Raw genomic sequence first — 24961 nt, forward strand, 5'->3', positions numbered from 1 at the left:
CGCAGTGGCTTCAATATAAGCCCTTCCCATTTTACCCATAAATCCTTCTTCTCTATCCCGGAGATAATTAGGAAGAAACCTAATTATCTCCAAGGATAGAGACCAACGCCATTTTAAAACATAATAAGAAAAATACAATAAAATACATAAAGTCAGAAATACCGATTGCATATGGTTCGTGTAACGTATCCCCAGATAGCCTGGATCTGAGTGCATATTCCTACCGAATAGCGCTCAGATCCAATGTACACAGTTCAATCGCCATGGAGTCAAAGTCTTTCATAAGTCCTTCGGTATATGAATGACTCCATGGGACGGCTACCTGGGTAAAGTCCATACGAAGGATAGAAACTCCCGAACTAACCGATGTTCGTACACCTCAACGAAATAGAAGGCGGGCGGCAGCTTCCAGCGGTGTTCGTCAGATAAAGTATCCGTTTTTAGTTCCATAGGATTTGCACCGAACACCGCTGATTCTCCTCGTGTCCCAAAATGGCCGCCGCCTCGTGGTCGGCATACGGACGACGACCACCCGTACGAATGGAATGGAGAGGTGTCTGCGGTTAACCGCAACGTTCTAATTGAGGTCAATGAGTTAACGAGCAGCACACTCCTCTCCTGGGTGGCCGTTTGTTCGGTGGTTTCAATCGGTATTAGGGGAAACATACGAACAAGGGCATACGGACAGGAAATCCACGAAATCAAGGCAAACAGACGAACCAGCAATATAAGTCTATACAGATGGATTTGTCATAGGCGTCCCTCAAGTCTATAGAAGGCATCCTATCTTATCTTTTGATGCTTTTAAAGATAGTCTGTAAGGGTTCCATTTTGAACGTTCTCACGTCGAGCATGGAGTTCACTCCTTTTAAGTTCAGGATTTGACGCTACTTTGGGAGAAGCTTTTCCAAAAGGAATTTCTAGAATACTCCCTTCCTGGTTTATAGCTTCTGCTGTCCCGAAATGATCCATCCTTGAAGCACTTAGTCTTCCAGTAAGAGAAAAAAGTATTTCTTCTTTCTTGTGGCAAAAAAAGCTTTTTTGCCATCTACAGCCTTTTGTATGGCGTCCTCCAGAATCTCACCGAATAATAAATCCCCCTGGAACAGAAGGCCACACAAAGATGCCTTGGAGGCATAGTCGGCTCCCCATAAATGAAGCCATATGGCCCTTCTAGAGACCACAGACAGGGCTATGCCTTTAGCAATCATGCGAGTGATGTCTAAAGAGGCTTCTGAGCAGACTTTTGTAGCAAGGCTGAAGTCCTTGAGACTTTACAGTTCCCTGCTGACTCCACGGTCAATGTTCTCCTCCAGATTTGCGAGCTATACTCTTAAGGCCCTTAGAGCCACTGCAGGATGGAGGGAGGTACCTAGGGCTAAATAAGATTTCATGAGATCCCCACCCATACGTTTTTCCATAAGTTCTCTAAGGTAGCCCATGGAGTCAATGGGGTGCATAGTTTTCTTAGCCATATGAATCACGGCAGCATCTATTTTTGGGACTGAGTTCCACACTTTGCAGTCAATGGCCAAGTAAGGATATATCCTTGTGAACTTATTTTTTAAGGTGGGTTTTCTTTCCGGCTTCTTCCATTCTTGAAGGATCCCTGATTGAAAAATGCACTGAGAATGTTGGCCTTTTAGGCTTTAGGTCCTCAAAGAACCTGTCAGCCTCTCTCAACTCCGACTTCTCTTCCGTGAGACTAAGAGTGTCCCTGATAAGGGTTGTGGCGGGACCGCTTGCTGTTCGTGAATTGCTATGTGTCATTCTCTGGGTTGTCCCTGTGTTGTGTTATATTCCTGTGTTTTACCTGCTCCCCGTTCTGGAGAGCCAATATGAACGAGTTCCGTTTGCCTCCCAAACGGGGACCACCACGACACCTCATTTAGAATGTTGTCTTAGAATGTTCACACCTCGTAACGTAAACCGCAAGGAAAGTCATTAATGAGTGCTTCCATGGATGGCCACCGTTCGTGGGCCCTGCTGTCTGCCACCAATTTATTTTTTTTTGCCCCCTGGGCCCGCCGGTGCTGCGGCTGCACCGGGAGCCCACACACTAAGAGGGCCCGGTCGTGCGCTGTGGCCCTTTAACAGCGCGACCGGGCCCCATTGTTTTACCGCAGCAGGCTGGGAGGAAGTGACTGCCGTGAGTCACTTCCTCCCAGATAGAATGAAGCCGCGCGGGATGGAGGAGGAGGCCGTCAGGAGGGAGCTGGAGTGCAGGAGCCTCACACTCCCACTGACCTCAGCCTGCCACTGGACCCCAGGGAACCCATAAGGTAGGCTGGAGGGTGTGTGTGTGTGTGTGTCAGTATGTCTGTGTGTCACTATGTCTCTGTGTTTGTCAGTATGTCTGTCAGGGCCTTTGTGTGTGTCAGTATGTCTGTCTGTGCATGTCAGTATGTCTGTCTGTGCATGTCAGTATGTCCGTCAGTGTGCGTGTCAGTTTGTCTGTCAGTCTGTCAGTGTGTCAGTATGTCTGTCAGTGTGTAAAAATGTAAACTTTTCATGTGTGTCAGTATGTATGTGTGTGTCAGTATTTGTGTGTGTCAGTATGTCTGTGTGTCTTACTATGTGTGTATGTGTGTGAATATTTCTGTCAGGGTGTCTGTGTGTGTGTCACTATGTCTGTGTGTCATTATGTCTGTGTCATTATGTCTCTGTGTGTGTCAGTATGTCTGTCAGGGCCATTGTGTGTGTCAGTATGTCTCTGTGTGTGTCAGTATGTCTGTCTGTGCGTGTCAGTATGTCCGTCAGTGTGCGTGTCAGTTTGTCTGTCAGTATGTCAGTGTGTCAGTATGTCTGTCAGTGTGTAAAAATTTAAACTTTGCATGTGTGTCAGTATGTATGAGTGTGTCAGTATTTGTGTGTGTCAGTATGTCTGTGTGTGTCTTAGTATGTCTGTGTGTGTCACTATGTGTGTGTGTACGTCTGTGTTTGTGTATCAGTATGTCTGTCAGTGTGTGTCAGTGTGTATCTCTGTTGTCAGTATGTATATCTGTGTATCTGTATTTAGTATATCTATGTTTCTCTATGTGGTCTGTGTGTATCTGCATGTGTATCTGCATGTCTGTATGTGTGTCAGTGTGTGTATCTGTATGTTATCATTGTATGTATTTGTATATAGTCAGTGTTTTTATCTGTGTATGCATGTGTGTCAGTATATGCATCAGTGTGTCTGAGTATCCATATGTGTCAGTGTTTGTATATATGTCTATGTATGTGTATGTGTGTCAGGTTGTGTATCTGTGTGTCTGTATGTGTTAGTGTGTGTATCTGTGTCAGTCTGTATCTGCATGTGTGTTAGTGTGAGTGTCAGTGTTTATGTCTGTGTATCTGCATGTGTTTCTGTGTGTGTGTGTGTGTGTATCACAGTGTGTGTGTGTGTGTGGCAGTCTATGTGTACATGTGCATACATCTCATCATTCAAATCGCCAACACTACACACAAGTACACCCCTGCATTCAACCTTCAACACTACATACAAACACAGTCCTGCATTGAAACATCAACAATATATAAATACCAAAAATATATATAAACACACCCCAGCATTTAAAAAAACAAGCAAAAAAGCCTACACATAGATGCATGCTTGCATTCAAACACCAACACCACATACAAACACACCCCTACATTTAAACAAACATACTCCATACACAAACATGCTTCCATTCAAACACACAAACACAACTCAGTGCTAAATACGACTCTGCAAGCATGGGAAAATGGTTGCGCTACTGCGTTGGGAAGTGGAGAGCGTGATTGCATGTCAGGGAGTGGGGGTCAGGGGGCCCCATCAAATTCTTGCCCAGGGCCAAATGAATTTTAAAGATGGCACTGTTCCTGTCACACGCACGGGACCCTGGGAGGGGACACTGAGTGGCGGGAACAGGGGACAAAGGAATTCCTTCAGCTGACCTCTAGGAGGGGGAGGACCCTGGGGAGGGGACATTGTCCGTATGAGTGACCCACCCTTGCATGGGAAAGTATAAAGCCAAGTGAGGCCAATAAAGTTGTTGTTGTACCCCTGGAACTGTGTGTCATCCAGTTACTGGGGAACATGGGTCTCTTAGTTTATTTATAGCGGGGTTAGCCAGTCGGGTTACCCAAGGCCCGCTACAACTGGTGGAAAGCGACGGGATCATGCGTCTGAGACAAACAGACCCATGGCCCATATGTCTCTAAAACGAACAACATTACAAGATTTGTGTAACTCCTGTCAATTGTAACAAGGCAGAATTGACTGCTGCACTCATGGAAGATGACCTCACGCACAATGAGGCAGCTACCCTCCAGCCAGGGGCCGGAGAAGAGGATGATGTACACAAGGAAGTGGCCCGGCGCCTGACATACCCTCCGAGGAATCCATGAGTAGGATTTTTTCTGAGGTGCAAGCCCATGTCCTTACCAAGAGGAATGGGTCGACCCTCACAAACCCAGATGGAAGGAGGGCAGAGCAGAGGTCGCCGGGAAGCACAGCACCTCCGGCCCGCAAGCTACCGTACAATGCTTACAGAGAATTGAAGTAGAAGTAGAAGTAGGACTCGTGGACCAACTCCCTGTCGAGGTGCTACTCGGCAACGACCTGGGACCCCTCATCTCCACCTTTGTGCCCACTTCACACCCCGCAGAGAGCTACCCCGTCATGACCTGGAAGCAGTCTCGCACCACCAAGGGCGGCTCACACTCTGAGGCTCACCCTTCCCACCCCCCAAGGTCCTGTAGAAGGCTCCGTAGGCGAGTCCCCCGTGTCCCTTAGGGAGGGGTCCCTATGGGCGCAATTCCTGCTCTTACCCTCGGGCCACCAGCACTAGTTACCTGTCCCCAGAGCCCCGGGATCCTACCCCTGCCCCGGTCCCGATCCACTGGGATACCCCAGCAGTATTCGAAATGAAGGTAGCATCTGACCCAACCCTACAGGGTTATAAAGACAAGACAGCCACGGGGGAGGTAGGGAAGGAGGGGGAGCGTACCTCTGGGAGGGGGGGTGGGGCAGCTATATTGCATAGCTGAGAAAAATGACCTAGCTACAGCTCCTACTACCAAGCAGTTGGTGGCACCCAAGAAATATCAGTATGAGCTGCTGAAGATAGCTCACAATATTCCCTTGGCAGGGCATTTGGGAAGGAGTCATACGGCATTTCAACTTACCCAAAGCTTCTTCTGGCCAGGCATCTCCAAGGATCTGAGGCAGTACTGCCAGACCTGCGATGTCTGCCAGAAAGTGGGAAAAGGGGCAACCAATACAAGGCCCCACTCCATCCCCCACCCATTATTGACGATCCGTTCGGCAGAGTAACTGTCGATATCATAGGTCCCTTAGCTAAGCCTAGTCCCTCTGGGAAGAAGTACATTCTGACCATCGTAAACTATGCAGTAGCCCTGAGCAATATTCGGGCAGAGACTGTGGCTGAAGCCCTGATGCAAGTGTTCTCCTGAATGGGCTTTCCCCAGAATATCCTCTCGGACCAGGGCACCCAATTTACTGACGAAATGACCCACCAGCTGTGGAACTTATGCGGCATCAAACAGATTCCCCTTACCACCCCCAGACCAATGGCCTGTGCGAGCGCTTCAATGGTATGTTGAAGCAAATGCTCCGTACATTTGCAGCGACTCGCAAGAATTGGGAAAAATTCCTGATGAATCAATTAAAAGGTAAAGCTTTAACTTGGGCCAGTCCATTATGGGAGAGTAATAGAAGTGTGGCACACAATTACCAGGTGTTTATTACGGAATTCAAACTTACGTTTGAACCTTTAGGCAGAGAGGAGGACGCCTCTACTGCCCTGATGCATATCAGACAAGGGAACCGGTCTATCTCGGAATATGCCATAGAATTTCGTACCCTAGCTTCCAAGGTAGACTGGACTTACAGTGGGTTAATCTCTGCATTTAAAAGGGGACTATCTGAAACTATGCTTGATGACATTGTTGCCCAAGACTTACCCAAAAAGCTTAATGAATTTATCACTTTTGTCATGCAGATTGATAATAGATTGAGAACCAGAGAAGCTACTAGAAACAAGACCAGACACATGAATATGCCTTTAGAACCCCACTTCTCCAAACCTATTGTCCCTGAATTTCCTGTACAGTCCGAATCCGAACCCATGCAGTTGGGGGTCACTAGACTGTCGGAAGCAGAAAGACAATATAGGAGAAAAGAAGGCCTATGTCTATACTGCGGTAGAAAAGGACATATGAGAAACAATTTGTGACATACGTCCGGAAAACTACCGCACCTAAGCACCTTGAGGGGACAGGTCTTAATGGAAACATCCTCTGGAAAGGTTAAAAATAGGTTTCTCCTTGATATATCTACTGCCTTTGAAAAGAAGAACTTTTCATGCAAAGCCCTGTTGGATTCAGGTGCCGCTGGAAACTTCATCGACGTTCAATTTGTTAAAGGTAATACTATACCTATCAAGGAGAGACTATCACCCCTAGCTGTTGAAGCTATTGATGGGAGACCACTCTCACAACCATTGATAACGCATGAAACCTTACCCATTAATATTTCCATTGGTGCTTTACATAAGAAAGAGATTACATTTCAGGTTATTGCATCCCCTTCCTGTCTGATCATATTAGGCTTTCCATGGCTTAACAAGCATAACCCTCATAATGATTGGGCTAATGGGGAAATATTAGAATGGGGTAAGGATTGTTATGAAAGGTGTATATTGAATGTCGCCAAAAGAGTGGACACTATGGAATTACCCACTAGTACACCTCAAAACCCGGAAATACCTATACAGTACAAAGACATTAAAAAAGTATTCATCAAAACTCAGTTGAATACTCTACCTCCTCACAGACCATATGACTGTTCCATTAATTTACTACCCGGCGCTATGCCACCTAAGGGCAGTCTATGCTCTGTCACCTCAGGAGAGTAGAGTAATGGAGGAATATATTAAGGATTCATTGAATAAAGGCAACATATGAAAATCATCCTCGCCTGCTGGGTCAGGATTTTTTTTGTATCTAAAAAGGACGGTGAGTTGCACCCATGTATCGATTACAGGGCATTGAACAAGATCTCCATTAAGAACGCCTACCCCATTCCTCTTATTGCTGAATTATTTGATAGACTCCAAGGCGCCACAGTATTTACTAAGCTTGACCTTAGAAGTGCTCACAAATTAGTGAGAATCAAGGAAAACCATGAGTGGAAGACTGCATTTAATACCAGAAGTCGACACTATGAATATCTAGTGATGCCATTCGGGTTGTGCAATGCTCCAGCGGTTTTCCAAGATTTCATAAATAATGTACTCGTTTGTCTTGGTCTATCTGGACAATACCCTTATATATTCTCCTAAACCTCCAGTCTCACCACGATCACGTTAAACAAGTTCTGCAGACCTTGTTAAAAAATCAACTATATTGTAAATTAGAAAAATGCATCTTTGACCAATCTGAAGTACAGTTTTTAGGATATAGTATCTCTGCCTCAGGGTTTCGGATGGATCCTAAAAAGCTGAAATCGGTTCTACAGTGGCCTTTACCCACTGGGTTGAAAGCCATTCAAAGGTTTATTGGTTTTGCCAATTACTACAGAAGGTTTATAAAGGGATTTTCTTCAGTAATAGCCCCCATCACCAATATGACACGCAAGCAGGTTAGCAGTACAATATGGTCTAAGGAGGCTATAGAAGCCTTTGAAACTCTCAAACAGCGGTTTGCCTCCGCCGACATATTGATGCATCCTGACACCAGTAAACCATTCATACTGGAGGTTGATGCATCAGAGACAGGGGTAGGGGCAATTCTCTCCCAGAGGGAGAGCCAGGATACTCCATTGCATCCTTGTGGTTACTTCTCTAGAAAGTTGTCTCCTGCCGAGTGCAATTATGATATTGGCAATAGGGAATTGTTGGCCATTATTCTAGCTCTCAAGGAGTGGCGACATCTTTTTAGAGGGTCACAAAAACCTGATCACAAAAACCTGGCTTACATAGGAGACGCTAAATGATTGTCTTTTAGACAAGCAAGGTGGTCTCTGTTTCTTTCTCGCTTTAATTTTCTTATTACTTATAGACCTGGTTCTAAGAATGTCAAGGCCGACGCCTTATCCAGACAGTTTGATACTGAGTCTATACAAGAGCAGGAAAAGTCCCATATCATTCCCCTGGAATGTATCATTGCTTCCACTATCCTTTCATTGTCCTCTCCGCTACTGGGCTCCATCATGGAGGCTCAGTCTCAGGTGCCCTGCGGTAAACCTCAGGACAGATTGTTCGTTCCATTAGGGGAAAGGGTTAATATCATAAATGTATTTCACAACAACGTTTCTGCTATCATGAGATCATTTTGGTGGGATTCCCTCAGGAAGGATGTTAAGGAGTATGTGCAGGCCTGTTCTGTTTGTGCGGTTTCTAAAGTTCCTCATAAACTCCCTTCTGGCTTGCTGCAACCTCTTCCCATTCCTGAGGTTCCGTGGTCCCACTTGTCCATGGACTTCATTGTGGAACTTCCTAATTCTAAAAGTTATACCACAATACTCATGGTTATGGACCATTTTTCTAAAATGGCTCATTTTATCCCACTCAAGAAATTGCCATCATCTCAAGACCTGGTACTAATCTTTATACGAGAAATTGTCCGTCTGCATGGCATTCCTCGCAATATAGTATCAGATAGAGGTTTGTGTCCTGGTTTTGGAGGGCTTTCAGTAAACAATTAGGGATTGAATTGTCTTTTTCATCCTCTTACCACCCCCAGACTAATGGTACAGCTGAGAGGGCTAGCCAGTTCTTGGAATTATATTTGCGTTGTTTCGTTAATAGCATTCAAGACAATTGGTCCGAATTACTACCATGGGCCGGGTTTGCTAGGAACAATGCTGACCATGACTCCTCTGGACATAGTCCATTTTTTTGTTAATAATGGCCGACATCCTACTGTCCTCCCGGCTGTTTTTTCGGACACGGCAATTCCTGCTTTGGATGACCGTCTTGCTTCTATTCGTGATACCTAGGTCAAAGTTCACTCCGCACTGGAGACTGCTGCTGACCGATTTAAGCATTATGCTGGTAAACGGCGAGGTTCCAACCCTGTTTACCAGGTGGGTGAGAGGGTTTGGTTATCGTCACGCAACATCAGGCGTAAAGTCCCTAGCATGAAATTTGCTCCTAGCTTCATTTGGCCTTTTCGTGTCCTTGGAAGACTCAATCCCGTTTCATACTCTCTGGCCCTTCCGGCCTCATTGAGAATTCCTAACATCTTTCATGTCTCTTTACTCAAACCTCTTATTTGAAATAAGTATACTGTCCCAAGTGTCCCTCCTCCTCCCTTGGTTGTTTCTGGACACGAAGAGTATGAGGTCTCTTCCATAATTGATTCCAGGTTTTCTCAGGGCACTTTGCAATACTTGGTGGATTGGAAAAGTTATGGACCGGCCGACCGTTCTTGGGTTCTGGCATCTGATATACATGCTGGCCACAAGATGACGCAAGATTAATTACATTTACTGTCCTGACAGGAAAAGTTGTGCCGAGCAACATTACTGTCCTCACAGGAAAAGTTGTGCCGAGCAGCAATCAAATCCACAGGAGGGTTTGTGCTGAGCAGCAATTATGCAAATGGGGACCTGGTAACTGCCTTTTTGGGTCAAAGGCCAATTACAGCCTATCAGCCTAAGCCCAGTTCGCATCCTGCTCAGTGCCCTGTCGTGGTTTCCCTTGTGGTTGTCCGAGAGCGCATTATTGATTCTGGTTATTCTGGTATTTTGACTTTGGCATTGTTTTTGACTTCGCTGTTTTCTGGCATCCCTGACCCCTGGCTTTTCCTTATTGTTGTGTCTCTTTCTGTGTCCCTTGACCTCGGCTATTCCTGACTCTCCTTTGGTACGTTAGTACTAAGGTCTGGTATACGTTACCTATTAGTCCTCTGTGTTACACAATTCTGTGTGCTGGATCATACTGTAATCCTGACATGAGGTCGGTCAAAACTATGACTTCCAGGAAATTCCTGAACCCCTGAACCGGTCTGGGTGATTTTTGGATATGTTGTTCACCCAGATGGGGGCTATCAGGGTATGTGACTTATGGGGTTTTGTGGGGTTTCATAAAATGTTATGTTTTACTGTGCTTGGAGATAATTAGGTTAGATTAGTACAGTTCCTGATTCAATTATCTCCCAAGCACAGAGGAGGGATTCTATTGTTTGTGTATTGGAGTGTCCCACTGTATGACTGTATGTTTTTATTGGTTTGTTCTTGCATAAAAGGCCAGTGTGCCTCCATTAAAATGATATTCCAGCTCACATTTTAAAACTGTGTGTCATCCTGTTATTGGAGGGAAAGAAGATTTACTCATGTGTCTGCTGTTCCAGCTTGCAGGGGATTCAAAAGGGAAAGTCCTTGTAAGGACTAGAGCTAATTCCCCATTCGGCTCCAGGAAGGAGTGGTTCCAGGGCCCCAGTCAAGCCATGGTGACTGTGGGCAGAAGTGCTGTGGTTTGTCCCCTGTTCCAGCTAGGAAGCGGACCTTTGGCGAAGGTACCAGTACAGGGAGCTCCACTACATAAGGTAATGCCGTTCGGGATGAAGAACGTTCCGACCACTTTCCAGAGGATGGTGGACCGGCTGTTAGATGGCCTCCAGGACTTGGGATGAACATCTGGTTCATGTAGGAGCTGTACTGTATTGGATTAGGGAGGCAGCATTGACCCTGAAGCCCAGTAAGTGCAACCTGGGGATGGCGGAGGTACAATACCTGGGACCCAGAAGCCTGAACCAGCCAAGGTGGAAGTGTTAGCTAGCTGGCCCCGTCCCCTCACAGGACCCAAGTGTTGGCGTTCCTAGGGACGGCCGGTTACTGTAGGAAATTTGTCTCCAACTACAGTGCCCTAGCTAAACCCCTTACCGACCTGACCAAAAAGACTTTGCCCAGGCAAGTACACTGGACCCCAGAGTGTGAACAGGCGTTCCAATCAATTAAGGACGACTTGGTAAATGCCCGTGTCCTGGCTGCTCCTTATTCCCGAAAACTTTTTCTTGTTCACACAGATGCCTCCATGTTTGGGTTAGGGGCGGTGCTGAGCCAGGTCATGTCACGGTGTCTGATCGGCACCTCAGTGTGACCGCACATGATCGGTGCGGTCACACTATCGCAGTGCCCGATCGCCACCACAGTGTGGCCTTGCCTGATTGTTGCGGTCGCACTAAGGGAGGGAGAGTTTACCTACCTCACCCCCAGAGCCTCTCGCTCCATGCAGTTTGTGGATCGGCGGTCGGGTCCAGCATTTGGAGCGTCGCCGTGCGCTGCAAGACGGCGTTAATTAATAACGTGCCTACAGTGACATCACTAGTGATGTGAATGTGAATGTGCATGTGCGGCGTCACATTTTAGCTGTGTAATGGGACCCAAATCAGCCAATAGCAGGATTTACTTAGTTATTTAAACCCAAACCTGCAGTTGTTCAGTGCCCTGTCATGGTTTCCATCCTGTTGGTTATCCGAGAGCGCGTTCCTGATTCTGATTATTGGTTTTTGATCTTCGTTTGACTTCCCGTATTTCTGGTATCCCTGACCCTTTGGCTTTGTTCTTTCCGTATTTGTTCTTTTCTGTATTCCTGACCTCGGCTCGTGACTGTTTATTCTATTTTGTTAATTACGGCCATATATACGCCCGGTAATACGTTGTTACTGTTTGTATTTGTTACGTGTTTTACTTAATTCTGCCTGTTGGGCCACTGGTTCGTCCTGACATTACAACAGTGACATGGACCCTGCAGAGTTAAGTCAACACATGTTGGCTTGCGAAAGAATGCTGTAAGATAATGATCACCGTATGGATCAATTCGCCCAAGTCTTTCAGACATTGTTGGCCCGTACTGCTCACCTCCAACCCTCATTTCGGTGGTAATGCTCAGGAATGCCATGGTTTTCTTAACCAAATCAAGAACCACTTTGAGGCCTCCCCCACCTTCTTTCCTTCCTATAGATCCAAGATTGGTTATCTGATGAATCAATTGATAGGGAAGGCATTAACCTGGGCAAATCCTTTATGGGAGAGCAACAAGTCTATCGCATATGATTATGCGGTATTCCTAGCTGAGTTCAAGCTAATTTTTGAGCCATTAGGTAAGGAAAAGGATGCGGAAAAACCCTCATGCGTATAAGACAAGGCAATCGCTCTGTTGCTGATTATGCAATTGAGTTCCGTACCCTCGCCTCAAAGGTGGATTGGACAAACAGTGGCCTAGTCACCACTTTCGCTGAAGGCCTGTTTGATACCATTCTAGATCTCGTTCCCTACAATTACTAGCATTAACTGAAACATGGTTCTCTCCCTCTGACACTGCTTCCCCTGCTTCTTTATCCTTTGGTGGTCTTCAATTTCCCCACAACCCAAGAAACTCTGAAAATAAAGGTGGGGGTATAGGGTTTCTGCTCTGACCTCACTGCTCCTTTAAACATCTACCCACTCCTCCTTCCCTCTCTTTCTCATCATTTGAGATTCATTCAATCCGCCTTTTCAAACCCATCTCTGCTAACATTGCGGTTATCTATCGTCCCCCTGGTTCCCCACTTCTCTTCCTTGAGCACTTTGCTGCCTGGCTTCCTTACTTCCTCTCCTCTAACATTCCATCTGTAATTCTCTGAGACTTCAACATTCCCATTAACCCACCCTTGACCCAGCAGGCTTAAAACTACTTTCTATTACCTCCTCCCTTGGGCTATCACAGTGGGCTAATTCCCCCCACACATGTAGCAAGCAACACCCTAGACTTTATTTTCACTCATGAATGTACAGTCTCTAACATCTGCAACACTCCATTTCCTCTCTCAGATTATGATTTCCTATCATTTTCTCTCAATAGCCCCCTCCCCCAACAACCTCAGCCTAACCCACCCTCAACTCAGAAGGAATCTGAGTTCCATAAACCTCCAGCAGCTGTCAGCTGATATCGATTCCCGACTATTATCCATTCCTGCTTACTCACGTCCCTCACTTGCTATCTCCTCATATAACCCTACCCTCACCTCAGCCCTGGACGCTGCAACCCCTCTCCAAATACGCACCTCGAGGAGAATACGCCCCCAAACGTGGCACACTAAATCAACACACTACCTGCAAAGATGCTACCGTTCTGTTGAACGCTGCTGGAGGAAGTTTCACACCGAGTCAGACTTTCTACACTACAAATTCATATTGCTCTCATACAGCACAGCCCTTGCCCTTGCCAAACAGTCATGCTTTTCTTCTCTTATTAGCTCATGCTCTCGCAATCCCAGGCATCTCTTTGATACCTTTAACTCTCTTCTTTGCCCTGCTGCAGCCACCCCCCAAACTAACCTTACAACCGACAGTTTTGCATGCTACTCTACTGACAAGATTGAGCAGCTAAGGAAAGAATTCTCACCACCTTGCCCCTCACTTTCTCAACCTCACCTGGATCACGCCTCTCCAACCTTTCCGACCTTCTCCCAGGCTACTGAACAAGAGGTGGCTGCGCTTATCCTTTCCTCTCGCCCCACCACTTGCCCGCTTGATCCTGTCCCGTCTCACCTTATCAGATCTCTCTCCTCTTAACACCCATCTTCAACTGCTCGCTTTCTTCTGGCACTGTTCCTGCTGTCCTTAAACATGCTACTGTAGCACCCATCTTAAAGAAACCATGTCTCGACCCATCCTCCCCTTCTAACTATCGCCCTATATCCCTGCTCCCTTTTTCCTCAAAGCTTCTTGATAGACTAGTCTTCACCCGTCTAGCCTGATTTCTAGACTCCAACTCTCTCCTTGACCTTTTAAGTCCGGCTTCCGCCCCCTCCACTCTACTGAGACTGCCCTTAACATTATCACAGCTAAATCCAAAGGTCACTACTCCATACTAATTCTTCTTGACCTCTCCGCTGCTTTTGACACTGTTAACCATGTTCTCCTCTCGTGGTTTTCCTCTTATCTCTCCCAACGCTCATTCAGTGTCTCCTTTTCTAATGATACCTCCACCATTCATCCTGTCTCAGTTGTAACGGAACTCCCTGTACTCCGACTGAGTACCTTCCATTGATGAACGCTTCCTAGCCTGCGCCGAGGACCACAAGCACTGCACCGGACACCACAACCACCTCAGACTCCACAACCGCCGTAACTTAACTGGAGTCTCGCCGTCTTCGTCCACCCTGGATCAACTTCTGTCCTCCAGGACCGTGTGGTGAAGAGCGTAACAGGAACAAGCTCTTAAAAGAGCTAAGTGATTAAAGCTCAGGGGAGAATGCAGATCATAGCAATCCACAGTGTGAGTATAGCTGTCCCCTCCAATCACGAGACAAGACTACGTGTTGAGGGTGAAGAAGAACTGTCTGTACAGCCTCTTTTATTCACATACAGCCTCTTTTATTCACATTCTACAAACATAGTACTGCCCACAGGGTTTTGAAGAACAACCAATCAACACATTACAACACAGCTAACACTCACATTCATTACATCAGAAATCCTCATCTCTGCCTGTGATACAATTATCTCAACACAATAGACTAACTTAAATATCACTGGCAGGAAAATACAGTATTATAAAACATATCACAGGGACCCCAAAACATGCAATAACCCCATAATATATATCCTCGGAACCGGGGGGATCTGGGTGAACCACATATCCAAAATTCACCCAGATCCGTTCAGTAGTTTGGAAGATACGGTTTAATGCAGATTCCGCAGAACATATACAGGCTAAATGAAAAATAATTACTGTTACATGTGTCCCCTGTTCTGTAGTATAAAACTACTGAACGATGTCTTTGTGCACCAAATACCAGCGAGATGGCACCGTGTAGAAAAGTCAAAACAGTGTATGTGAGTTAAAATGGCCGCCATACATTGTTCTCACCATGTGCTTCATCCATTGTTCTCACCATGTGCCTCTGATACATGAAATGGTGGCCACCCAGTAACTCCACAGTTTGTCTGGTAGTCTATCCAGCCAAACCAACAGATGAAACACATAGGGAACAGTGCAACAAACGAAGGGAATCATAAAAAATATGGACAATAGTCATATTTGTGCACAATCTCCAGTTTTGTCACAGGGCACAAATAGTGTTTTCAAATGCCATATATCCCAGGGCCATAGTCAGAAGGTAGGAGGCGGGCAAGCAGCCCCCTCCAAGAACACGTGGCGAGGTCTGTTCCGCCACAGCTCTGTCCTTGGTCCTCTTGTATTTTCTCTTTACACTGCCTCTCTTGGCAAACTTATTACCTCTTTTGGACTCCAATACCACCTGTACGCTGATGACACCCAGATATATCTCTCCTCCCTGGACCTCTCCCCTGATGTCCTGCAACATGTCACCTCTTGCCTTTCTTCTATCTCTGATTGGATGTCCTCCTGCTTTCTGAAACTGAATCTTTCCAAAGCAGAACTTCTTGTCTTTCCTCCTCCTTATATTAATCCTCCTCTCTCGCTCTCCCTTCAGGTTGGTGGTACCCATATCAGCCCATCCTTACAAGCACGTTGTCTTGGTGTTACTTTTGAATCTGGCCTCACCTTTTGAGCCTCACATCCGGTCTGTTGTCAAATCATGCCAATTCCACCTCAGAAACATCGCCCGCATCCGCCCCTTTCTTACACAAGATACTACTAAAGAGCTTGTCCATGCTCTAGTAATCTCTCACATGGACTATTGTAACTCTCTCCTAATTGGTCTTCCCAATAGCCGTATTGCCCCACTATAGTCTATAATGGATGCTGCCGCCAGACTGATTTTCCTCTCTAGTCGGTCCTCTCACACCTCACCCCTCTGTCAGTCCTTACATTGGCCTCCTGTATACTATAGGACTCAATTAAAAGTGCTAACCCATACCTATAAAGCACTTAGCCCCTCTTACATCTCCTCACAGATCTAGAGGTATGCCCCTTCTCGGTCTCTCCGCTCTGCCCGTGACCACCTTCTGTCCGCTGCTCGCACCCGTACGGCCAACTCGCGCTTGCAGGACTTCTCGCGGGCAGCTCCCTTCTTATGGTATAGCCTCCCTTCCACCATCAGACTCTCCCCTAGTCCCCAATCATTTAAGAAGTACCTTAAAACCCATTTCTTTAGGAAAGCCTATGGCCTCCGAGACTAACCTCTACCTCACATACCTGTCTCTTTCTCTCTCTTAAAGGGCAGCACTCTACTCTCTCCTCCAGCTCTGCTTCACTCCCACCTAATTTGACTGCTACTTCCTGTCCTAATTTGATTTGTTCCCCACCTCCTATAGACTGTAAGCTCGTTTGAGCAGGGCCCTCTTCAACCTATCGTTTCTGTAAATGTTCTTGTAATTGTCCTATTTATAGTTAAATCCCCCCTCTAATAATGTAAAGCGCTACGGAATCTGTTGGCGCTATATAAATGGCAATAATAATAATAGATGAGGTTGCTGCCAGAGACTTGCCAGGAAAACGAGTATATACCTGTTACAAACTGCCCTTTGAATGACAAATTGCCCTGCTTCCCTGGGTTGTGGAGAAGCCTATTTGCCAGCCTCCTTCCTCATGACTATGGCCCCTGGGAGATTGTGCCCCTGAAAACTTCTGGACTTTTACTGGGTGTGTATGGCCCTTTAAGAACCGTCTGGGGACATATTGTGACTTTGTTGAACAATGCCCCTTTAAGACTATGTCCCCAGACCTGTAAAATAACGTGTTCCTGGCTTTCTCCCACTTGGTTCAGTAAATGGGGCTTACTGAACCAGGTACCACACAGGCGAACCACCCAGAAGTGGAAGTGTACAGGCAATTTTCAGCTGCAGAGACTAAGTCCCGTTCGGCAATTCAAACGCACGTTCCAATGGAATTTTTCTGCATAAAATTGACCGGCCGCACAGCCCAAATCCATGGAACTGTTTTGGGCATGAAAATGTGCTTGCGGTCGGTCATAAAGGACTTCCGTCTAACTTTTTATCAACTGGAGGGATTTGTGTGATTTTTGGTTATGATTATATTTTAAAGTTATAGTACATGTATAAAAACTGTATTTTTCCTGCCTGTGATAATTATGTTATGTATTGTGTACCATAATTATATCACAGGCAGAGGTGGAGGAGTTTGTGTGTAATTGCTGGGAGTGTTTTCTGTAATGTACGTGTGTTAATGGCTGTTCTGTAAAACCCTGTGGGTGGTCCTATCTAAGGGAAACCTACATAAAAGAAAGCCCTTTGGGTGCCAATAAAACAGAATGACTTGACCCTCTAACTTGCAGCCTCAACTGTAGGGGACAGCTATAATCACTACAGGGATTGCTATGCTCTTCATACTCCCTTAGCTACTGAGCTCTTGTAAGAGCTCTTGTTCCTGATCCTGCTTTGCTCTACAGAAGGAAGAGGTTCACCTACTGGTCATAGGTCCAGGGTGGATAGCAGATGGCGAGATCCTAGCCCAGCAGTGGCGGTTCATGGAGTCTGCAGTACTTATGGTGTACACTTACACAGTAGTTATGGTGTCTACGGTGCTGATGGTCCTTTGGTGAGCGCTAGGATCATCCTTTCTTCGGTCCAACTTCTAGCCAGCCTGGAGGCAACCGTAACAATAACTTATATGATACAGATAGATAGGCTAAGAGAGAGGTCAGAAACAAACCGAAAATAAATAGCACTTTTCTCGATCCCCACTTCTCTAACCCGTTTGTTCCCAAACCCCCTATTGTAGCTGCTGAACCTGAACATATGCATTTGGGAGTTATGAGGTTATCTGAAGCAGAGAGACAAATCAGGAGGAGTGAGGGTCTGTGTATATATTGTGTCAAGAAGGGACATATGAGGGTAAACTCTCGCACCCAAGTACCATTCGGAGACCGGCCTTAGGTGTTATGTATATGTCCCCCACTATGCCTCTTTCAAGACTTCTCCTTTCTGTTACCATTCTGTTACACAACCTTGAGGTCAATTACAACGCCCTATTAGACTCAGGAGCAGCAGAAAGCTTTATTAATGCTAACTTTGTGTCCACACACAAAATACCTCTAAGGGAGAGTTCAACACCTTTGGCCTCTTAGGAATCCGCTCATTACCCATGAGACCTTACCTGTTTCATTGCAAGTAGGGGCCTTGCAATAAAGGAACACATCACTTTTCAGGTTATCTCCTAACCCTCTTGTACCATTCTACTTGGTTTTCCATGGCTAATCAAACATGATCCATGTATAGATTGAAGGAAAGGGGAGATACTAAAGTGGGGGGATGTTGAAAACCTATAACAAAAGAATTGGGTACAATCAATGTTCCTACTGCCTCTCCATTGTCCACTATGGTTCCCTCCCAATATGGGAATGTAATGAAGATCTTATGATTGTCCGATAAATCTATTACCAGGTACTGTAGCCCCGAAAGGGAGAGTTTATACCCTGCTTCCCATTGAAAGGAAATTCATGGAGGAATATATACAGTATGTTTAAACTAAAGGTCATATACACAGATCCTCTTCCCCAGCAGGAGCAGGGTTTTTCTTTGTTTCTAAAAAAGAGGGTGATCTGCGGCCTTGTATTGATTACAGGGCGCTTAATAAAATCACCATGAGGAACGCTTACCCTATACCACTTATTTCAGAATTATTTGACAGGTTAAAAGTGGCTAAGATATTTACTAAACCAGATTTAAAGGGACACTATAGTCACCTGAACAACTTTAGCTTAATGAAGCAGTTTTGGTGTATGGAACTGATACCGGAGAAACTGACGGAAGCCAAGCACAGAGAGATGGACACAGGTTTCTTCAGGAAGGAAGAGATTCTTTATTCGATTCACCGACTGGGACTCAGAGGGACTAATGTCACCAAAAAACAGCAAAGTCTGAGCCCTGATCATACAGTGTAGGTCCCTTATATAGGCATGTAGCTCCTCCCATAATCAGTTCAACCTACACATACTCTTATCCAATTAACCGAATAGAGACTAAATTCCTGTTTGACCACATGGCTTGCCCAGCACAATGGAGGAGGGGAAATACTTGTATATCCTGTATTCCTACACATGCTCCTTACACTACTGATTGTATCGATGCCACGTGCAAGTGCACATACCACGTGGCAATCTTGTCCTAGTAAATTTATTTTTACTGAGATTCCACCACATTCCCCCCTTTGATGCTTCTGATATATATAATAATTCCAGATGCATCACCTAATCATCGCTTACTTACACCTCAAGTTGCCATGAATCAGAACAGACCTTGCGACTCCCTAAAGATACGAATCCCTCAACATTCCTCTTCCTGTACTAATTCTCCCTGATTTAGAGCCTCATACCTATATATAGCCATTATCTGTGCAGCAGCCTTTCTCTCTGCTATATTCTCTATAATGCTCTGCACAGACCTAACTACCAAAGGAATCGGACATGGTAGGAGAAGGCACAGCATCAAAATTAGCATGACTCCACCTACCAATGCCTTAAGTCCTCCAAACTGCTCATACCAATTACCAAACCAACTACTTGGATTATACCCTTTCCATACCTGGGTAGGCACATGTGTTAGTTTAACCATATGGCTAGTAAGCTCAGCTATTGCTTGCCCTTCATCATCTATTTGAAGACAACAATTGCTTAGGTTAAACTTCCCACATACACCTCCCTCTACTGCCAATAGGTAATCCAAGGCTAATCTATTTTGGTAAACGGCTGTCCTCATCCTTGTATTATGTTTCACTAGGAGATTAAGCGCTTGCGATGTTTCATTGGTAATTATCTCAACCGCTGCCTGTGACCTTATAATACGGTTGAGCATATATATTGGGGTTCTATATCCAAAAGTACCATCCTCTGCCCACGTAGCTGGCCCATAATAATCTATAATACGCTGGGGAGGCCACTCATTATCTTCCCAGGTACCTATCTCTAGGGGTCCCCTTTTCTTTCTATGATTCACATCATATACCTTAACTCCCAAAGTCTCTCCTGTTTCAATAGGCAACAAGAAGAAGGATGGTTTGAGCATACCTAACACACATGCCCCTTCCCAGTCCTGTGGTAACTCCGAATAGGCTTTCTTACCACAGATCCAGTACAAATTTGCTGGGGCTTTCCAACTAGATGTAGCAGATAGGTCAAACCACACATCCTTTAAATTGGTGTAACTTGCAAACGGGTTAGGTGGTTCTGAGACATTTGAAGCTGACCACCAAGTTGTATTCTTTGTATCATCATCATAAGCGTTTTGCCCTAGACAAGTCAATTCTCCTACAGATGTATTAAACATTATTCCTTTCCTTGCTATGCAAACATAACCTATAATGGAGGTCTTTAATCGCCACTCAGATTTACCTCTAACACTCATTTGATAATCAACTTGAGAAGATGTTATCTGTTCAATTGTCTCAGAACCGGAATACATTACCTCCTTTGCTTCCCAGGGCCATTGGTCTCCCATATTAGTACCTCCACACACATAGCAGTTGGTTACATTAAGACTACCAGCAATACTCTCGGCTAGATCAATAAACAAGTTCTTAGCATTATGGGGGATCTTATTCTCTACACTCATCTCCTCGTAGAAAGAATGGAAAACCTGATGAGTCTGGGCTGCCACAGTATCGGTCTCTATCCCTATAAATAATATTGTCCCAGGATCCAAACCTGTCCCATATATCTGGAACCCAAATAATTTTCCGAACCTATCTATAAACTGTTCAGGATTATTAATAAGTATATGGACTGGGTTACACTCCATAGACTTACAATATGGTTTGGTAGGCAACTTAGTAACAATCATATCCTTATCTACTGTCTGTCCCCAAGTTGCCCACCCTACACAAGACCAAAATGGACAATAATTATAATTCTTATTTGGGCATTTTGGATCTATATACTTGTTCTTACTACTGGGGCAAATATACTTATCATTAGACCCATACGTTCTTTCCCATTTAAGATCCCCACATACATTCCACGGTTTTCTACCACTTGATATCGCCTTACATGCATCAAATAGCAGAACACCCGAAGAATGTACGGTTTCTAGTATTGTCTTATTTATTAGGGTCCCCTGTGAGTCTCCATTCCGAAGGGTCAACCAAATTGTACGGGGTTGATACTCTGGACTAAAACACTTAGGTTCTCCTACTCCTAAATGGCATACACTATAATCTATACCTAAGTATCTACACTTAGATACATATCCTTTACACTCATATTGTGAATGCCAAATAAGGGTCTGGGAAATATGATTACCTGTTTTTGTAGTCTTAATGCAAACCTCACAGCCAGGTGTGTCGGTACCTCTACCTTCCTGAATAATTAAAAACACACATATATACATTATAAAACACTCCTGACATCTTTGTCCTCATTCTTCGACCGTGCGATGGCACCTCAGCTTCCAGGGTGTAAGGGCTGCAAGGAATGGAGTCCTTCAAGTCCTCTCTTCCCTTCACAGAGGTCCCTTCAAGACACTCTGGCCATGTAACGTGGGTAGGTGGTCAGGCTTTATTATGGCCGTCAAAACACCTACTTGCTGATCTCTTTGTTTACTCTTGAAGTCCCAATATCTCCTCGTCACTCCGACTGAGTTACACGCTTTAACCAGATCTTGCAGGGATTCTCTGGATCTGGTGTAGCTTGCCAAGAATCTACTGCTGCGGGTTTAACCCTGGAGTGATGAATCCACTGAGTCACTTCAGCCACCTTTATAGCTGTAGGGGTAGACAAAAGAACAACATAAGGACCCCTCCACTTTGGCCCCAACGGTACACTGTTCCACTCCTTTATCCAAACTTGATCTCCTGGATGATAACAATGGACAGGTGGATAAATATTCACAGGTAATCTATCTTGTACACATTTCTGTACCTCCTCCATAGTTTTACCCAACTCTACAACCTGCTGCCGGGTAATTCCTTCTCCCAACTGACTCAAATCCCCCCTTAAGTTACCAAGTACAGGAGGTGGACGCCCATACATAATTTCAAAAGGTGAGAGACCCATCCTTCTGGTAGGTGTACTACGAATGTGCAACAGAGCTATTGGCAAAAGAACATTCCACTTAAGTTGAGTTTCTTGACACATCTTTGCCAATTGGTTCTTAATAGTTCTGTTCATCCTTTCCACTTTCCCAGAGCTCGGAGGCCTATATGCCGTATGAAGTTTCCACTTAATACCAAGCATATGAGTCAGTTGTTGTAGGCACTGGTGAACAAAGGCTGGACCATTATCCGATCCTATAGAGCATGGTAGTCCATATCGGGGTATTATTTCTCGCAACAGGAATCGCACAACTTCTCCTGCTTTCTCTGTATGAGTAGGACATGCTTCTACCCAACCTGAGTAGGTACACACAACTACTAGTAGGTAGCGATGTCCGCCGGATTTAGGCATTACCGTATAGTCTATTTGGAGATCGGACATAGGGAGTCCTCCCATATACTGGACTCCCGGTGGTTTCACTGGACCTTGCCTTGCGTTGTTCTTGGCACATATCACACATCTTCGTACAATGGCTTGAGTCAAGTTGGACAATCTTGGTATGTAGAAATGCTTCCTAAGAGATTCTTCCATACTATCTCTTCCGGAATGTGTCCCGTTATGATAATTCTGGACAATTTCTTCAGCTAGCGATGCTGGAATAACTATTCTTCCATCTTCTAACTGATACCAATTGTTCTCCAGGTACTTCCCAGTTTCAGTCTTTAACCACTCTCCTTCTTGAGCTGTATAAATTGGAGTCCATTGAGACAGAGGGGTTGGTATGAGAGCAGCTATACGTTCCACATACTCCTGTTTTCCTGATTCAGCGGCACGCTTGGCTGCATTATCTGCCATCCGATTTCCTTTTGTTACATCACCATCACCTTTCAGATGCGCTCGACAATGTATGATACCAACTTCTTTCGGTTCCCACACGGCTTCCAGTAGTTGTAATATCTCAGCTGCGTACTTGATTTCTTTACCCTCTGAGTTCAGTAGTCCTCTTTCTTTATACAAAGCTCCATGGGCATGAGTGGTTAAAAACGCATACTTGGAGTCCGTGTAGATGTTCACCCTCAAACCTTCAGCCAATTGTAACACTCGTGTGAGTGTGATTAGTTCTGCCTTCTGTGCCGATGTTCCTTTTGACAATGGCCGAACTTCTATCACCTTGTCTATGGTTGTCACTGCATATCCTGCATAGCGAATCCCTTCTTTCACATAACTACTGCTGTCCGTATAGTACTGGACATCAGGGTTCTGGATGGGAAAATCACGAAGGTCCGGTCTACTTGAAAACACTTCATCCATCACCTCCAGGCAATCATGTTGACTCTCAGTAGGTTGTGGCAAAAGGGTAGCTGGATTCAAGGTATTAACAGTATCTAGATGCACTCTTGGGTTTTCACAAAACATAGCTTGATACTTAGTCATGCGGCTATTACTAAACCAGTGATTGCCTTTATAGTCTAGCAACGTCTGTACTGCGTGCGGGACTCGCACGTAGAGTTCCTGACCCAGAGTGAGCTTATCAGCTTCGGCTACCAGCAGGGCGGCGGCAGCTACGGCTCTTAGACAAGGTGGAAGACCACTGGCCACTGCATCCAGTTGTTTGGACATATATGCAACAGGTCGTTGCCATGATCCCAAGTACTGTGTACTAAAGGTGTTTTTGCACGGCACTCAAGGCTGCTAGAGCCAAACAGGCTCTGGCCTATCAGGAGTCTCAGTAAAACTTCAGATATCTGCTAATACAAAAAGGTGGTGAAGGACAATCCTCAATTTATGCATTGCAGCACGTAGAGGAAGTGATCTCAGATCATTTCCTCCCAGCACTTGTGAATGGGAATTCACACTCTAGTAGAGCAGCCCACAGCTGCTGTTGCAGCTCCTGTCCTTGACCTGTACCTGGCAAGCCTGGTCCCCACTGGAACCCAGGGAAGCCACCCACACTGCTAGATATACACAGAAATGCAGAATAAACCTCCCCTCACACAAATAATACAAACAACCTACAAGAAAAAATTCATACACACAATCCGCACAAACGTAACCCGCTAACAATCCACATACATGCACACAACCCAACATGCAGCCTCTCACATGCAATACCACAAACAACCCCACACATACACACAATGTGAAATATCCATCCCCACACACAATTCCACGAGCAGCCACCATACACAGCCCACATTCATGGGTATCATATACGATACCACAAACTACTAATGAACATATACAATACAATAGCTCATATACGCACAAATACAACGATACAAAGCAATTACAGTAAAAATAACACAAGCAGAATACGGCAGCATAGACACCTCAATTTAAAAAAATAGGACCGGCACGCTACGGGACATCACAAACTTATATCGGCACAGTGCTGCTAAAAGGTTGCCTACCCCTGCCCTATAAGCTTCCTTTTCCCTTCTATCTACGCCTGCGATAGCTACCGCTAGCATATCCGCTTTCCTTCGCATCTTTCGCTCTTCCTCCTTCTTTGTCTCTGTCTCCCTATTCATATAAACCTTATTTGCTATTTCCATTAGTTGGGTTATGGACATCCCTACAAACCCTTCTAACTTCTGTAGCTTGCGCTTTATATCTCCGTAGGCTTGGCTGACAAAGGCAGAGTTAACCATTCGGGAATTCTCAGGAGCCTCTGGATTAAAGGGGGTATACAACCGGTATGCCTCCAATAATCGGTCATAAAAGGCACTGGGCGATTCATCACATTTCTGTAATACCTCAGCCGTCTTAGACATATTAATCGCCTTTTTTCCTCCGGCTTTCATGCCAGCAATAATAGCGTCCCTGTATGCTTTTAAATGGGCCATATCTGCGCCATTGACATTCCACTCCGGATCAGTATTTGGATAATGTGCTGCTTGAATTTACCTCATTGTAAATCAATGTTTTAAAATAATAAACAGCTAACAGCTGCGTGATCTATCCATTAACATAATTGTACAAACTACAGCCATCGAGTCACATTCAGATTCAACTTTATTGTCATTGTACAAACAGTCACTGAGAATTGAAGAAAGGAGATTTCACA

General features: G+C 45.2%; 1 protein-coding gene across 2 annotated transcripts in view; it reads left to right on the plus strand.

Moving 5' to 3' along the window:
- The window catches only part of M1AP (meiosis 1 associated protein), an 88086-nt gene that overhangs the window by 53805 nt on the left and 9320 nt on the right, over positions 1-24961 (plus strand). The window lies entirely within an intron of this gene.

The sequence above is a fragment of the Pelobates fuscus genome, chromosome 6 (genome assembly GCF_036172605.1).
Source record: "Pelobates fuscus isolate aPelFus1 chromosome 6, aPelFus1.pri, whole genome shotgun sequence".
NCBI classification, from domain to species: Eukaryota; Metazoa; Chordata; class Amphibia; order Anura; family Pelobatidae; genus Pelobates; species Pelobates fuscus.